This window comes from Uloborus diversus, chromosome 3, assembly GCF_026930045.1.
Source record: "Uloborus diversus isolate 005 chromosome 3, Udiv.v.3.1, whole genome shotgun sequence".
Classification (NCBI taxonomy): domain Eukaryota; kingdom Metazoa; phylum Arthropoda; class Arachnida; order Araneae; family Uloboridae; genus Uloborus; species Uloborus diversus.
In genome coordinates, this window is record NC_072733.1 from 70,493,500 (window position 1) to 70,512,516 (window position 19,017).

The following is a 19,017-nucleotide window of genomic DNA, read 5'->3' on the forward strand; positions in this document are numbered from 1 at the left end:
GGACAGAAGTGAATTCAACTCAACCCACACGGAGCCATGCGGTCGATTTGTTTACATTGTTGCTTCATGCTTTGCACGTTTTCGCTAATTGATTTTTTTTTTTTTTTAGTTCATTCAGTTCAGTATGTCTCTTTCGATAAATTTTTATTCATTTTTTTTCTTACTATTATTTCTAGCAATTTTTTTGTCATGTAATTTCTTTACTAGTGTTGCACTGTCCTTTTTTCATTGTTTAAGGTGCTAATATAAAGTTAATTTTTGTAACATTTGTTAAATTTAAGCTTTGTTCTTTTTAATTTTTGTCTGAGGTAATTCTAGCATATAAAAAAAGTCCCCGAGGTCTTCACCATATTAATTTTCGTTGCTAGAAAACGGGGGGGGGGGGGGGGAAATACTACATTTCGCTCACAAGCAATTTTTGTTGGGCATTCTACGGTATTTTGGACATTATGTAGAGTCCGTAACGTGACCTTCTTTTGCCATAACTTTTTAATTTACCATTTGATTTGCAAATTATTTTAATTTGAGCTGGTGTGTTTGTAGGAAAAGATCAAAATAAAATAATATGCTAATCAAACAGTAAATTAAAAAGTTATGGCAAAAAAGGTCACGTTACGGACTCTACATAAATGTCAAAAATACCTTGGAATGCCCCTGTTACGTTCCTTTTATATTTTTTAGGTAAAACCCCTTTTATTTGTTTCGTTCGGGTTTTTTTTTTCACATTTATTTATTTTTGGGGGATATTTCGTCGGTATATTTAAGTAAAATTTGTCACCAAACATTTTTGCATGATTTATGCAAAAATAAAACCACAGTTGAGTAGCAGTAACTTTTGTACAGAAGTAACTACCTAAAAGAAACAAGTTAAGCAGAATAAGGCTAAAAATTCAAATGTATAGAAATAAGAAACATTACAAATTGGTCAATGTTCAATTACAGTAGACTCGGACAAATGAATTTCTTCCGGAAAAAAAATCTATTTAAATAAATTTTTGTATTTGAAATGGGGAAAAACTATTTTTAAAGTCTTTATCAAATGAAAGTAGAGCGTTTTTACATGCTAAGTGTAATAACATGTGCTGAACATTATGTACAGTAAGGATGTATTGTACTCTAAATGAAAATCATTGCTTGCTGAATATCTGTGTCAAAGTGACTGGTGTAAACTAGCGTTTAACTAGCACACAGAGGGAAAAGCGCTTAGACAGATTATTTATTTTGCGAAACGCTTATACTTATATTTTGCGTAAGTTTGTCTTAATTTTCTTTTTCTGAAAAAAATTCGGATAATAGTAGTTATACTTACTGTACACATCAGTAAGGAAAATGAGATGCGTGTTACAAATACAAATAGAAAATATCCATGACTTAATTTATAAGCAACTGAAAATAAGAAATGGTAACAAATCAGAGAATTAGCTAAAACGTGCAAAGTAAATAGACATTTACACCATACGTTGTGCAGTTTTCAGGCCACTGTCAGATTGTTGTGCAGATTCTTTAATTTTCGTCAATTCATTTTTTAAAAAAAGGTTTTTTATTTTACTTATTTATTTTTTGTCCTGGATTCTTCTCCCCATATAAGCAGCAAAATTCTTTCAAAACTACTCTGAACTCTGCAGAATTTATGCAGTTTTTCCGTTCCAGAATCTTGGAATTCTGTTGAATGATTGTTCTGAATTATTGGTCATGATTTTTTAACGGGCATCCAAAAATAAATTTTTTGTTGATGCAGTGTAAATGTATTGTTAATGGGTATTCATCAATAGGTCTGCAAGTAGAGGTTTTTTCGCCCAGCTGAGCATGGACGGATTCAAGGAAGGCACTCCACAGGCAATTTTTTGACGTTAAAGTTTCAAAAGTATTTTTTAGTTAATCTGCCAAAAATTTTATGGAACTTTTAATCAGAAGATTTTTCGAACAATTTGTTGAAATCTTAACTTGTTTGATTGAAGTCTTAAAAACGTGATTTTAAGTCATCTTTGGTAACGTTTAGGAGGAGGCTTTGGTAAGGGAATGAGGTTCAAGCTCTTTCCTCTGTTAATTTTTCAAAACTGCAGTTCCAAGAGGACTATTTTAAACGATACTGGATTATGATGAGGGAGAGGGTTCAGAGGCTTGCAATTTTTCCAAAATTGAAGTTCTAAAAGCGCAATTTCGTCCCTCCCTTGAAGGATTCCTGAATACGTCCTTGTTGCTGAGGGTGTTTCTTAGATTCAGCCAGATTATCATTCAAGTGCCGGAACTCTACTGTCTGTGTTAGACAAACGAATGCCTCCAAATGTACACGTATTGATTTTCAAAATGTTTTTGTCAATATATGTTCCTATAAAGATAATAATTGGAAACTGAGGCATGCGTCATCAGAAGAATTATCATGACAATTAAAAAATATAAATACAGTCAACTTAAACTTGATAGCTCAAATCCCAAGGCACCAACTAAAATGTTCGAGTTATGAGAAGTTTCCACAACAGTCTCAAAAGTTTCAAACCTGATGAAAACTTTGAGATAAAGGAATATTGGAGTTACCGAGATTTGACTATTTCACATAAAAATATAAATTTTCATTCCAATTTCCTTTCATCTTATTTATCCACTCTTCTTCAGTGCACGAAAAGATCTTAAAAAATTTCCCATTAGCAGAGAACTTTTACATTACAGGGTCAAGGTTTGAAATTTCTTAATAAAAATACACAATATTTTCATTACAGGTATATTATGTTTTCATTCAGAGCACCCAGGCCTGTAGTACTTTTTTAACTTTATTTTACGACCTTGGCAACTATCAATTTAATTGCTTTATCCCATAATCAGAAGAATTGTCATAACGATTAAAAAATAGAAATGAAATTTTTAATTTTCATCCTAATTCACTTTTACCTCATTTATCCACTCTGCGTCAATGAACGAATTTATTAGAAGATTTCCTATAAGAAGATATGACTTATATATTACAGGATCAAGAATTCAAATCAAATGTACAAAACCCTGCATTTTCACTAAAGGTGTTACTCTATTTACATTAAGAATCACACAGGCCTGTAGCATTTTTGTAACTTCATTCTGTTATGGGTCTTTGCACTTAGCCCCAAAAGATGCCAGAATCTACCAATTTAATTACTTTGTCAAGCCACGTCGAGTGAGTTGCTGATATCTCTACAATTACATTATGCTGCTGAAGGAGAGAGATGGTCTCCAATACAGTCCACCCAAGGTAAGTGCTAGCAAGGGACTTATCGCAGGACTTTCGGACCCACAAATTTTACGAGCGTGTACTCGGTGGGTTGTCTGGCACAGTTGTGCTCGAATACCTCTCCAACCTAGGCTGATATGGCTTTTTTTCAGCTATTGATTTTTTTTGACCTTTTTCTATAATTTTTATGCTAAACTGAAGACAAAGAAAGAAAATATACTTTTTACTCTTAACTTTTTCTAAGTTTTTTTCTTGTCCAAATATTTATGATTTGAAAACTAATTAAAAAAAGATGAAAAAATAAATGAAATAGCCTCCTTCGAAAAACCAAAGTTTTTGTAGAAACCAGAAAGGTTTGCCAATACATAAATGCTTACCTATGTATTTAGAAAATATTATTTAGAAAATATTACTACTAAATAAACACATTGTCATCTATTAGTATCTTCAGAAAACAACCACTTATTTCTTATAAATGAATGACTGCTTTTGGAAAATATTGAGAAAGGAAGATGATAATCGACAATCGCGGGAAAGGTTGTAATCCACAATGGCAGGTGAACAGTTTATCTCCAAGTAAATTCAAATGTCCACGGGTAAACAAATGTACACGCTTTATTTGCTATGCAAAATATTTAATATTTTTTCCTAGATACACAATGGGATTTCTACTACCTAACAAAATAACAAATCATCTATCTCTAAAAAGGAGAATTACAGTATTCAACAATGAATATTTCAAGTAAAGAGGTCAGATTTTTGTTCGTCTTAGCCAAGACCTTTAATTTACTGTACGCTAGAGACATACCGAGTAGCACTTTGGCCGAGTAGTGAGTTACCCAGTACCAATTATGTTTTAAGAAGAACCACCGACACATACGTCATGCATTTTGAACTTATTGGAATAGTAGTATAGACCTCCATGTCCATATAATAGTTTTTAAAACAAAATTCCAGCTGAAATTAGTTTATGCGTTATTTAAAAGATTTTGTTTTTGTCAAAAATATTAGAAAAAAGAAATTTTAAAAATTAAAAATAAACAAATAAATAAAAGGTATGTATAATCAAGTAGGAGTTAAAATAAATTATACCAGTCTATTATAGTTCTAGTCCGCCAAACATAAATAATTTTTAAAAGCAAATACACGAACACTACAGACACGTGCTTCTGCGTTTCAAGGAATGTCTTTTTCAGGGCATAAAATGTGAACAAATGAATGTAAAGACATTCGACAAAAAAAATCCGACTTTGGTCGGATGTCTTTAAATCCATGAGCTCACATTTTATACATTGAAAAAGGCGTTCCTAGTAACGCCAAAACACGTGTCTGCAGTGTTCCTGCACATTCGTGCTTTTAACATTGTTTTGTTTGCTTTTATTTTTTAAGCAAAGGTATTTTTATGTTCCTTATAAATAATTTTTGTTCATAGCAAAAATCCATTTAATGATATAAAAATTCCATATTTTCTATATACTTACCTTTTTTGCCCAATGTTTTGTAAATAAATTTTGTTAACTTTGGGGACATTAAAATAGATTTATTTCATTGAAGCAATACAAACTTCATTATTCTCAAAATTTAACCTTGACTTGTAAATTTGAATTATTAGTGATTGCAGTATAGTATGTACCTGCGTTTATTATTAATTGTAATATCTGTCTTGAACAATATTCAATTTTTCGAAACGACTCGGTATTGGCCGAGTATCTGATCAAAATTTGGCCGAGTACCGAATAGTTACCAATACTCGGTACGTCTCTACTGTATGCATTATACGTGAAATTTTTAGTGTAATTCAATAGCAAACCAAACTTAACCAACAAAATGCTTGTTTTAATTGTGATTTTATATTAAACTTAATCGTATAAGAGAGATCCTGTATCATGATATTTTCGATATTTTTTTAAACTGCGAGGCTCATAAAATAAAAATTATATGCATTTGTCATATCAATATTATTCCTTTTATTAAAAATAATTAAAAATAATGCACTATTTATGTGATATATTAATGTATCATTAAATATAATGTAATATATTCTTTTTCTATTTAATATTCCTAAAACTATTAGTATTGTAACGACACAAACATAGATTAACAATGCCTCATGTAAAACTAATGGTTGGTAAGAAAAAAAAAGAAAATGTGTTTTACGGCTGTGCACGGACAAGTATTGCATTTTTTTTTTTTTTTTTCAGTTTCTAAAATTTATAATTTTGTTAACTTTGTTTGTTGCTGTTGCGAAAGCAACTCGATTAAATTTAATAAAATTTATTGTAAAACATTAATTCTAAATTACATATAAACATTAAAACACATATAAGCAATAATCAATAAAACTATACTTATAACCTATAATTTTAAATCAGTTTTTCATGTATTAATATTACATAAAATATTATATTTGTGTACATGATACTGTAATTCTTTACAAGACTTTTGTGTATGTTTAATCAATTTCATAGAGTATATGAATATTACAGTCAATAACCAAAATATAGCCAATATCAGCTGTAGTTATGCTATATTTTATTCTTATATAATGTTAAAGTATCAGATTTCATAAATTGTAGATATCAGCTATATTTAATACCATTTGATTGCATAACCTTTTACATTAAATACATGTTTATTTATAATCAAACCTGTTTTGTGCGTTGTATGAAAATTATTTATAAAACAAGTGTGAGGTAATATCTTCAAGTGAGGACAGGGGCATCCCGATGGGAAGTCACTGACCTCCGAAAAATTTCTTTATTCAGGAAATTTTTCGGGAGTCGGCAAAATTATCATCACTTGATTTATTTTGATGTTTTTTGAAGATAACTTTTGGAGTTATTTTCTACGTGAGACTTTTTTTATGCAGTCTCTATCCACCACATATTTTTTTAAACTGTGTTGCAAAAACAACTTTTTATAGCTACTTGTGAAGTTTCGAACAATATTTTTAATGGTGTTTTTTTTTATGTGGTCTCCATCCACTGCATAAAAACAGGTTTGTATGTATAAGTAATGAAAGAAACATTAATTTTAAATCTATATACTATAAGAATAATGTAAGAAAATAAACAGCAGCAATTTGACAATACATTTAATTACTTAAATTTGAAAATATCCGACAGATATCAAAATTTATTTTCAAACCATGGAAACCAGTAACACGCTGTGAGTTATATAGATAACACACTAGGTTTTCTATGCTATACAGCAACAAAACTGACATGAACACATGAAAAAATATTGAAGAATAAACGTCTACACAATAGTAAAGTAATTTGAACTTAAATGTTACAATATTTGCAGAAAATTATGACATGGCGCTTGCTATTTACTTTTTGTTGTCTAAATTAATAATGCATACTGAATGTTTGAAATTTTTTCTTCTAAATTATGAAATTTTAATGTGTCACCATTGATTATATCATTTTTATATCATCAGCATGTACAAGAAAACCTTTTGTGGCAAGAAAGAGCATTAAATTTGGGTTATAACACAGTAGTTCGTACATTTTTCCAAATTTTGGAGTTTTGTTGCCGGGATTGGTATGTTTTAATTTATTTGAGAAAGGTCTTTCCCCAAACAGACCCTGCAACAGGTTGTGGGTTAACATTCAGATTATGCCATATACATTTTAAAGGGTTTATTGACCTCAACTTTGGGGTCTCGTTTGCTTGGGGGAGGGGGTGCATCATTCGTGGAAGGAAAGACATTGTTGCCATACATGTTAGTAAGTTAAAATGTATATTTTGTTCAACTTTAAATTATTAATGTATTCAATAAAAAGTTACAACTGCAGTAACAACTGCTGCTGAATTTCAGGAGTAATAAACAGACATAAGTTTTTTGGTAACAAAGAAGATGATTTCCACTCCATGACAGGCTTTATTTTAGAATTTCTCATATTTCATCAAAAATTGAACAATATTTTTGATATGGTCTCCTTAATAAATTTATTGTTAATAAACATGCTGAAATTAAGAAATTTTAATTTTCAATTTCTTTTTTTTTTCATTTTAAATATTGTGGACTAAAAGTATTCTCTACACAGTGAAAACATTACGTAAAAAAGTGCATTAATTCTGAGCATTGTGATTGCATATGAAAAGTATTGTACAATTTAGCTGTACAGTGTGCTGTATGTACAGTGCACTTTTTGTGCACAAAACAGAGGTGCCAAATATGATCAGATTTTGTGCACTTTTTTTGCACGGTTTCAGTTTGCACTTTTTGTGCACAAAACAGAGGTGCCAAATATGCCTAGATTTTGTGCACTTTTTTTTTGTACTTTTTGTGCAAACTTTTTCTAGCTGGGTATTATTCAAATATTTTTCTATAAGTCTTCAAAATTTAATAGAATAAGATCGAAGTAGAGTCCATGTTCTGTTCTTCATATATGACATGCAATGAAATAAAAATCTACCATGTTTAGCGTCTTTGCATGACGTTTGGGACAACAGTTGATGTGTCTGGTTAGACTGGGAATTACCCATAAATAGTGTGTGATTGACGTACAAAAGATCAGTTGTGGCAAATCATTTAAGGTTCACAATTAAGAACAAAAATTTTCAAACTTAAACTTTTCATTATAAATTAGCTTTTCAGAAACCAACCAGTAAACAACATCATAAACCTTTTGCGCAAGTTTTAGTGTTCGGGAATACCGTTTCAGTATTATGCAGTAAAACTTTTTTTTTTTTTTTTTTTTTGAGATGTGCCACTACTATCGCCACTCGCCAGTGAAAGACATATTAATAAAATCAAGAAAAACATCTTTGTGTACGAGACGAGACTTCTCCTATATATGATGAGAGGGAAAAATATGTTAAAAACGCAAACATTTGTCCATGCGTAAAATTTTTACCGAACCGTATCAGATATGGATCATTCGACGTCAAATCGCCGAAATTAAATAGTCGGACGTGCCGTCATGTCTCCGATTTTTTCCATTATTTTTTTACGGATAGATCTCTATGAGAAAAGCACAATTTAATTTTAATTTTTGAATGCAAATTACGTTTTGGAGATTTTTTCAAAAATTCGATTTTTGATCATTTTACGGAGTCACATTTTGGCATGAATTCAGAAAATCTCTCTAATTTCTTTGTTTTGCAACCAATTAAGCTGAATTTGGTATCAATTTCAAGCTAATATTTTTCTCTTTCAGTGTGAATGACAGAAAGTATTCTATGAACGGCTGGGTGTTGCCACTCTATCTAAAGTCAGTTTTTATGTTTTTTTAATAGGGAGATTAAATAAGTTATATCTCCGGTGTACCTACTGCGATCTGCATCTTTTTTTTTTTTTTGTAGCATATTTAAATCATTCTCTCGCTATGCAGAGAAAAGTAGAAGGGTGCTTTCTGTTGTTTTGAAATAAAAAAAAAGTTTGTTTTGCAGAAAATAGAAAGTTTTCTATTACATTAAATCCCTTTTAAGCTTAAAATGGACCAAAAACTTTTCAGAACAATTAATACTGGACTCTCAAAAGATTTGTATCAATAGTTAATCGCTAAAAAGTTGTTTACTTTTGAAAAGAATTGTGCAAAAACCTCCGTTTCAGACTTGCAAAAATAAATAAATAAATAAATAAATAAAACACTTTTGAAAGTGTACTAAATATTAAGAATAATAATTTGAAGAATAGTATAAAAATATTTTTAATGGAATTATTTTGCTTTTTTTTTTTTTTTTGGACATTAAAGGATGGAAAAAAAGATTACTGTTGAAAACGTTTCTTAGCATTATCTTGTTTGGATTACGTTACACCTGACAATGAACTTCCACACTTACAGTAAGTACTCCACAACTCTAGATTTCTCTGAAGAAGATTATTTCTGCTAATTGAAGTATATTTTAAAACTTCTTTGAAACTTATTTATAGAAATTCTGACTTTTTCATCTACTGATACAAAGGAAATAGTAAATAAATAAAAAAAACTGCCGTCCGCACAAGCATGCCTTTCATTTCACATTTTATAATCGACGAAAGCTATGTGTCGATTAACTTTCAAAGCGAAAGAAGAATGATGCGTATTGCATGAGTATTGTAAGAGCGGAAGATCATTGTCAGGTGTTACGTAATTCAAAGAAATTTAGGCTCAAAAAAAAAAAAGCTAAATAATACCATTAGAAATATTTTTATACTATTCTTCAAATTATTATTCTTAATATTTAGTACACTTTCAAAAGTGTTTTATTTATTTATTTATTTATTTATTTATTTTTGCAAGTCTGAAACGGAGGTTTTTGCACAATTCTTTTCAAAAGTAAACAACTTTTTAGCGATTAACTATTGATACAAATCTTTTGAGAGTCCAGTATTAATTGTTCTGAAAAGTTTTTGGCCTGTTTTGAGCTTAAATGGATTTAAAGTAATAGAAAACTTGTATTTTCCGCAAAATAAACTTCATTTTTTAATTTCAAAACAAAAAAAAAACACCCTTCTACTTTTTCCTACATAGCAAGAGAATGATTTAAATATGTTACAAAAAAATTTGATGCAGATCGTAGTAGGTACTCTGGAGATACAACTTATTTAATCTCCCAATTTAAAAAACATAAAAACTGGCTTAAGATAAAGAGTGGCAACACCCAACCGTTCATAGAATACTTTCTGTCATTCACACTGAACGAGAAAAATATTAGCTTGAAATTGATACCAAATTCAGCTTAATTGGTTGAAAAATCAAGAAATTAGAGAGATTTTCTGAATTCATGCCAAAACGGTGACTCCAAAAAATGATCAAAAATTGAATTTCCGAAAAAATTCTCCAAAGCGTGATTTTCATTCAAAAAATCTAAAAAAAATAATTTGGACTTTTTTATAGATTCATAAAGAAATAAGAATAGACAATATCTGAGATATGACGGCACATGACATAAGGCGATTTGACGTGAAATGACCCATACATAAATCATCTTTCTATTTTCTGAACAAATATTTGAAAGAACGCTCTTTTCAGCCAAAGTTCAGTTAGAAGCATACTTCCGAAATATTCGGAAGGAAGCATTCCAGTGTCCTTCTTCTTGTTTCTTATGGCTGCTCTGAAAAAAAGCCGGAAGGATGATCAACTTTTCAGCAAAGCTGCAAACTGAAAGCCAAGTCACGCAAAGAAAACGACTTCGTTCGAAAATAATGCGCTTGTGAACAAATGAACCTGACATAATGCTTCGGGGTTATGTCGACCTCGAATGAGGTTTCAGACAAGATTCGGATTATTTTTCGCACACTGAGAATAATGATAGAATCAATAGTTTTACTTATATATAAACAATAACCGTATTTACGTATGAAATATTTTTTTTTTATTAATTTAATGTTTATAGGAATCATAAGTCTGCTTTTATTAAATTTAATTGATAAAATAATTAATAAATATCAGTTTAAAAAGGTTGAATTAATTGTCTATTGAACGTCCACTTTCCTTTTAATATTTTCAACTAAAATTTTTAGTAACTACGGAAAATGGATTGTGAACGATAAGTCATTGTTCTTGCATTTGTCATTAACTGCACAACTAATTATTGATTATACTAAAATATCTGAAATTTTTGAAAAAAGTCACTAACAAGCATTGACTATTGTGTGTAAATATTTTTATTTGGTTATTGAAAGGGGAAAACCAATTTTAGCACTTGGAATACAATGCAAGAGAGAGGGAAAAAATGTATAATTTTAGTATAATTTAATAAAATGTAAGAAAGACAATATTAACAATATTAATAACCTTCTTAGAGCTTTTTCTGTCAGAGCTCCATAAAGTATGGCATCAAGTGTAAAACAGCCGTTATTATTATCTAAAAAAACTCCTTTTTTAAACTTATGGTAAAGAGATGTAAGGTTAACGCTTTAGAGCTTTTTTTTTTACATTAAATGGCATAATTTCAAAAGAAGGTCGGTGTATTTTGCTGTACAGTCACTTAAAAAATATATATTTATGAAATAAATGCCTAAATAATATATTAACAATATAAATGTAATCTTCAAAAGAAAAAGGAAGAGTTAAAGGAAACTGTCATGTTGGTATAATTTTATTGGATCAGTATAAATTCTATTTAAAAAAATGACATTTTTAGAATTACATTTAGTAAGACTATTATGGTTTTTTTTTAAATTTTTTGTTTTGTTAATAATGAAAAATATAAAGTTTTCCAATAAACATACATCAACTAACATACAACAAATTAAAATACTTCAAATAAAAAGAATAACCCTTATTTTTACCTTAATTTCTACATTTACGTACTCTTAATGAGGAGCATTTTACGAAACTTAAAAATGTAAACTCTAAAACAAATTTTAGAATGACGGTGGCTTAAGTCATTTAAAGTTACTTAAAAACAAGTAGTTGCAAATAGCTTTCCATAAAAGTTGCAGCATAACAAAAAAAAATGTAAATAAAAAATAGGGTCAGTTGGAGTAAAAGGAAACATGAGGTAAATGGAAACAATCTCTATCATCACACATGTGCTAATTTTTGAAACTAAACTATTGGTGGATAATAAGGCTAAGTAAGATGTAAAAGAGATTATGAGAGTCCCGCGTGTTCCCAAACAGTAGTTTTGTCGTAATCATTGTTTGAAGATGACACTGAAAAAAATTGCTCTTAAATTTTAGGAATCTTACATTTTCCTGTCTAGCAGTTCTACAAATGTGAAGTAACTGATTTTTTAACATGTTTTCCTAGGCATGTGTAAGAGTACAAACAAAACTTATTTGAGGCAGTGAGAAATGAAGGGAAGGAGAAATCTTAAAAGTGGTAAATTTTGCTACTTGAAAACTTTAAGTGGCAAAATTAAAAATTTGGAGATGACCAGTACAAATGGTAGGTGAACCTGTCCTCTGTCTTGTGGCAAGAGATAGTACTAGTAACCCTGGTAGGTGCAGCTATACTGCATGATTTAGAAAAACTTTTCTATGAAAGCCTACCCAGGACCTTATCTTTAAACACGTTTTCCTCAAAACTTGAAAATGTTCATTGACGTCCCTTTGCTTCGCACTGCCTCATTTATGAGTTTTATCTCCCCAGTTTTTATTTTTTTACGTGTAATTTAAATGTTTTCAATTTTCCCATTCATGCTGCACTAAGATGTGGTAAATAGAGATTACTGAGTTTCCCATTTTTCTTATTTTTTGGAAGATTATATTTTGATTTAAATTACATTTTAGAGTATATTTTCATAAATTTTGCCAATGCTTTAATTGGTTTGCATGATTTTTTTTTCTTTGAATGATTTCGGAATACAGTTTGAGAATTCAACGAATCACATGAGACCTACGGGTCACGCAAAAGCACATACTATTTTATTCGCTACAAGTCATAAAACAAATGTTTCATACCTAGTTAATTTTCGAGGACACAATGCACAAAATTGTCTGTCAAAAAATAAAGGATATAAAATTGAAACATTGAAATTCTATTTTCTTTTACTCCATAAAACTCTACCTTAACTTAATTAGCACTTAAATATTTAAAAACAACTGCTAAACAAAATAGTTGTAGTCTAGTACACTGTCAAAACTACGGGTGCCTTTGACTAACTATTTGGCTCCCTGGGGTGAAAACACCGGGCCTCAGGGTGCAGTAGAGGCTAGGAAGTGTGATCAAGGTGAATGACGCTAATAAATGTGAAAACGGACCTCCTAAATGCATGGGTGATTCGAAATCACGGAATCCGAATGAAATTCACTAATTTCTCAGGGGTTTTATTAACATCACTCTAGGAACTGCGAAAAAACTGTATGCTTTCAGTGAGATGTACACTGGGCAAAATAAAAACAACGCTGCAGGAGACTTTTTCTAGAAATAACACTGAAGAAATTTAATAAGATTGCTGGTGACTTTTCTCTGAGAGCACATTCGTTTGTCCTTTGCGACCGGGATCTTGGGACAGTAATGCGAATGTTCAACAGATATGACAAATTATAACCATGTGAAATCCAATCTCTTATAAATGAAATCCTGAAATTACATCAAGATTCACCGTCAAATCTGTTGAAAACAATGAAATCTGCAACTGCTTAAACAGGTGCCCTTCATTTTTTAAGAGTACTTATCTCCCAAAGTGAAATTTTGAAAAAAGATTCTTCTGGGCGAAACAAATGTTTTCAACTATCAATATTCATGGTGCTTAAATATTCGACAGAACATCAAAGAAACGGTTTCAGGCTAGCTATTTTATAGACGGGTTTCAAGAGAATATTGCAAATACAACGCTTGTCGGCTGAACTACCTTTGCCAATATTGAGTACAAAGGGAAAATTTTCTTACTGTTTTAAGAAATAACAAATATCAAGATGATTATTCAGTGCAATTTTAAACATAGTCATACTAATATGTACATCGAACTTGGTACACAAAACTAGACAAGAGAAGGATAGAAAAAAAGATTTTCATAGAGGATGTATTTGATGAATATGAATAAGAAAATAGTTTCATACACATGTATAAAACTTTTGCTTTTTGTCTCAGTTTGTTAGTTTTTGTATTTTTTCTTTATTTTTTTACTCCCAGACTTTTATTATTTTACTGAAACAAGACGAGAGAAAGACGAAAATACACGATGTATTTTCTTAAGAAAATAAATTTGTGAATACGGACTTATCTAATTATTTTGCCACTTTGTAATAGTATTTTTACTATCATAAATCAGTTTGAAAAAATCTGTTTTACTTGATTTACATTTTCATCACTGTAAACTAGTCTTTCAGGATATTTATTTCAGAAAGGGCATAAGTCCAAATTAAAAAATAATAATTATAACAATTTCAGTGCGAAATAAAACGTAATTTAAGGGGAGGTAATGATCCTACTTGTGGCTCGATTAGTCATAAAAATTTCGTAGAATTTAGTTCATTTCTGAATGAATTGATCACTTTTCATTGATTCCTGAAAAGTTGCATTAGTTGGACTTACGCCTTTTCTGAAATAATCGATTCAAAAATCAAATACTATTTTTGAGAACTAATATTATGCTTAAAGCCAAAGAAATAAGTTGGTTCCATAATGCGTCTTCCACGAAAAATGAAATCCGACGGAATTACCTCAGCTAATTTATGCAACTACGTTCGGGTAAATGAACTGTGATATTGCATGGCACACAATTTTTTTACTTACGGTACAACGCGGTCTCGTAACATGTATAAATAGATCGCAATAAAGGACTGAACATAAATGCTTCTGTTAAAGAAATAAAATTACTCGAATAGAAAATTTTACTGCTGCAAATTATGAGATCGTTTTCGAATCACAAATATTATGATCGGACGCGATTCGCTCTAATGACCTTAAGTCCTATCTATAAAATCTACGATTTAGAATGTAAAGAATTTTGCTGTAGAATATTTTCTTTCAAAATGGAGGGAGTTATGGAATACTTATTATTTCAGTTTTAAAGTGCTTGACATTGTTAAGTAGAATTACTTCTTTAAAAACCGTAAAACATAAGAAATGTTAGTTGATTAATTAATTTTAAAGTGAAATTATTTAATAGAATATAAGATACTTGTGAATCTTCACAGATTAATTCGATTGTTAACACGACTATAAACTCTAAAAAGAAACGGAAAGAAGGAAAACAAAAAGACTATTTCAATAGAATTCGCTTTTTAAAACTCTTCTGATTTATTAGACCACTATCTATATTATAAAAACACAATTCGTGGAAGTCAGTTATTAATGCATTTTTTGTGGAATTAGGATTTTTTCAGCTAACTAATGCATAAGTAAATTAATAAACAAATACATAAATAATAGCGGCAGCAACAAACGCAAACTGCATTTACTCTTCGTTTTCAAGCAATACTCTTTATATGAGAGAAGTAATAACATGACGTAACTTATTAATAAATATATAGTTACATTAATTATTTAATAAAATATAATAATCTTAAGGTACAATTCTTTTTTAATGTGAAAAAGGAATGCGGATTTGGTTTGAAGTTCTGACAAAAGTCAGGATCAGATTACATTTCATGAAATGTACTATTGCTTTCAATTTTTTACAGGCAGTCCCATTTTCCTTGCGTGGTCAAAGTCAGAATGTATTAGTTTGGAAAGCATGAAACAAAATACTTTCATGTATACAAATGACTAAGTGTTGAAAGAAAACTACAACTATTTAATATTTTAACTCTTTTTTCGTAAGAATACTTCGTAAAAAACTCCCCGAAACTTGAGATATTCATGAGAAATAATCATATGAATTTTTCTTGTAACCCCTAAAATTCATTGTATATTTTCTTTTTCATGTATTGCAAAAAAAAAGAAATAAATAAATAAATACGTAATTCATGACAAATGTGTATACTAAATACAAGAGAATGGTTACTTTGAAAGTTAAAAGTATTCATAAAGCTTTACTGACAGAGACTGAAAAAACTTTCTTAAATAAAATGCTCACAGATTATCGACAAATCATCCCCTTCACAATAGTGAACAAAAATATACCTACTTAAAAATAAACTCCATCAACAGCACAGTAAGAATTAAAAAACAAATGGTTCCGAAAGAAATTGCAGTAAATACTTTATCATTCAGTGAATCCTTAACCATTACAAATGTCTTTTTAAACTACGATAGTAAATCGGCAGAAATGCTTCTGCTACTCATAGAAATCAAATCCCTGGGAGACATCATATCATAGACTGAAAAAACCAAAACCTTTACAGACGAAACAAATTTTAAATAAATTTTGTACTTACAAAACGCAGAAAATTTATGCTAGTAATATATCCTTAGAGGCAGTAGTATAATATAAACTTCACTGAAAGTCACTAGTATCACCAATTCAAAAATCTTATTTATTTGGCACGAACTCCTTTTCTTTTGGATTTAATACTTATACTCCATCAGAATCTTGCTTTAAACAAGCTTTGACGTCTTCTTTCCATTTGAGTTTCAAAGCATTTTGCAAAAGAAAAGAAAGAAACCCCGAACAATTCACGTTTTGGTATCTGCAGCAAAAAAGACCGTTTCTTCCATAAATATACGTCAATTGAACACAAAACACTTGTAGTTCTTTCAACAAAACACACTACTCGAGTTATTTGAAATTCATTGGTTCACATTTTTTCTCTTTCATTTTATTAAGGCGATTTTTTTTGTTGAATTGGGGAAAATGTATTTCTAGTCACTGCTGCTATTATGAAATCATGCTCCAAAACAGGTGTGCTGTGTTCAGAAACTAGGATAAATCATCTTCTGCTTTTATACCTTCTCCCTGAAAAAATAAGAGAAAATGTTTGTTATGAACACTCAGTAAAATGATTTTATAATTATTTTAAAAACAACAAAATAACATTAATCATTTTGAGGCCATCTTTATGAAAAATAGCAGGGGAATGTGGGGCGAAGTGAAATTGCGAAATATTTTTTCTGCTTTTCGTGCCACCTATTTGGTAATATTTTTACTATGTAATAGCGCATGTAGTCTACTTCAGTCAGGAAAAAATACCGCCGAAGATTAAAGCATATGATAACACAGGCAATTTTCAAAAATTGATACTGTTATTATAATATTTGTTGTAAGTCAAAAATTACTTTTGGTATTACAAACTGATTAAGGTCTTGTTATTAAAATTTTACATATTAATTGAGACATTCTAATATTTGGTGCAGTATTTATTTAGTTTATATTAAACTTATTTGAGGCAGTGAGAAGCAGAGGGACGCAAGTGGACATTTTCAAGTTTTGAGTAAAACGCGTTAAGGTTTCTACAGTTAGTCAAGTGCATACGAGGCAAAGTGAAATATTTTATTTCGTTTACTCATTCAATCATTTACTAAGTCACTTACGTATTTATTTAGTAATTAATTCATTTACATTCCACCATTTTGTAATTCACTAATGTATTTTAATCATTCACTTATTTTCGTATTCATTCACTCTTCTACTCAATCATTTATTTTTATTCATTTATTAATTAATTTAGTCATTTAATTATTTGCTTATTGTTTGATTATATTTTAATTTATACATTTAGTCTTTCGATTACTGATTCATTTGACCAAAAATATTTTTTATTATCCAAATAAAAAATACTTCATTGTAAAAGTATTTTATTTTTTACTTTGCCCCATGAAAAACAAAGTGAAAAATATCCACTTTTTTTTAAGGTGCAAACTTACTGCCAAAAACAAAAAACAATGTTTCAGTGCCAGTTTTGTTATCAAGTACAATGTTCTTTCTTTATGTACTGTAATTTTCATAACAAATTTTTAATTTGCTCATTGTGAAAAAGTTCAGCCATCTTAACAATTTCACTTTGCCCTATATCCCCTACTTAAAATATAGTCCTTGAATAGAATCGAAAATGAAACTTTTCTGTGAAATCTTTACTTGATACATATGAAACGCTTATTTTTACAAAAATGCATGTTTTTTTTCTGTAAATTCGTATAAATTGGCACATGTTTTAACATTATCAATGCAACGAATCTTAAAACATTACATTTACTTTATGTACATTACATTAACTGATGAACTCTATATTAAGACACAAATGATAAAATAATAAATAAGAACAAAAACAAAGTAAAAATAAAAACATTTGTACTCTGGCTAAAATTTTCTGAAAATGCTATCAAATAACTAATTGTCATCAAATACAGAACAAAAAAAAGTGAATGCGTACTAAAAAAAGAAATTAAAAATTTTAACTAGAATTAAAATAAAATTTTAAAGTTGGTTTAATAATGAGGAAAATGTGGGTCCATATTTCCTGACTTGTACATCTATTTGTTATAACTTCTCAGGAAGTCGTACAATCAGAGTCGAAATACGACTTGTTTGAAAGATGTTTGCATGGATGTTTTTTTCCTCCTTTTTTTTTTTTTTTTGTTCTTTTTGAGTAAATCCTTGAAATAGCAATATGCTGTATTTTCTTGAGTTTTCGGGCATTATTTAAGTTGATTTTTCACTTTAGTCATATTGTAGCACAAAGCTTTTTTGATCATTTTTCATTTAAATCCTAGCTTAATTTCAAAAAACAAAACCTAACATTGGACCATGCCTTTAAAAATATAATGCTCTGTAGTCCCTGAACTTCTAACGTAAAATAAATCTATTAACGGACATTTCGTTCTGATTTTTTAAAAAATGTTCAATATAAAGTTGAAAACGGGTTGAAACGGGTTAAAGTTGAATTAACGGAGTAGAGAATCAAAAAGCATTTTATTTGAATTTCTCTAAAAACTTAGAAGCAACCATACAATAAATGAATTAATAATTCAAAAATACGATGATGGTTATTTTTTATGAGTTAATCATTTTTGTTCTGCGAAAAAAAAATCATTTCTAACATTGATTGACAAGTACGAAATTCAATTAACCCACTTCTAAATATTTCAATTCCTAAAAAAATAGGCAGAAAAAAGATTTTTTTTCTAAAATAAATGTGTATTTCGATGTAAATCTTTTATTTCTATCCGTACTTTCGAACAATAAGAACATTACTATTATGAGCTTTCGATTTTTCAATGTTTAAGAAAGATATATATAATTTAAACTTAGCAAACTCTATTTTGGTTTTTAAAATAAAATTATTATCTTCAGTCTGATACACAGCAATAAGGTTTTAAAAATATTTTTTTGATACTGAATAAGCAGATTTTCGTTGAAACTCAAAATTTTACTTGTTACTTTGCCTCTTTTTTCCTATTATATATATATATATATATATATATATATATATATATATATATATATATATATATATATATATACATATATATATATATATATATATATATATACATATATATATACATATATATATATATATATATATATATATATACATATACATACATACA

At 29.2% G+C, this 19,017-nt stretch overlaps 1 protein-coding gene across 2 annotated transcripts in view; it reads right to left on the minus strand.

Moving 5' to 3' along the window:
- Positions 1–19,017, minus strand: part of LOC129219361 (cadherin EGF LAG seven-pass G-type receptor 3-like) — a 238,112-nt gene that overhangs the window by 184,492 nt on the left and 34,603 nt on the right. Inside the window, exon 1 of one of the 2 annotated variants that reach the window (XM_054853736.1) lies at positions 15,906–15,915. The exons of the other annotated variant lie outside the window; for it this stretch is intronic. The gene's annotated coding sequence lies outside the window, so the exon portion shown is untranslated. Of the gene's footprint in view, positions 1–15,905; positions 15,916–19,017 lie in introns of those variants that run through there. 2 annotated transcript variants of the gene reach the window in all.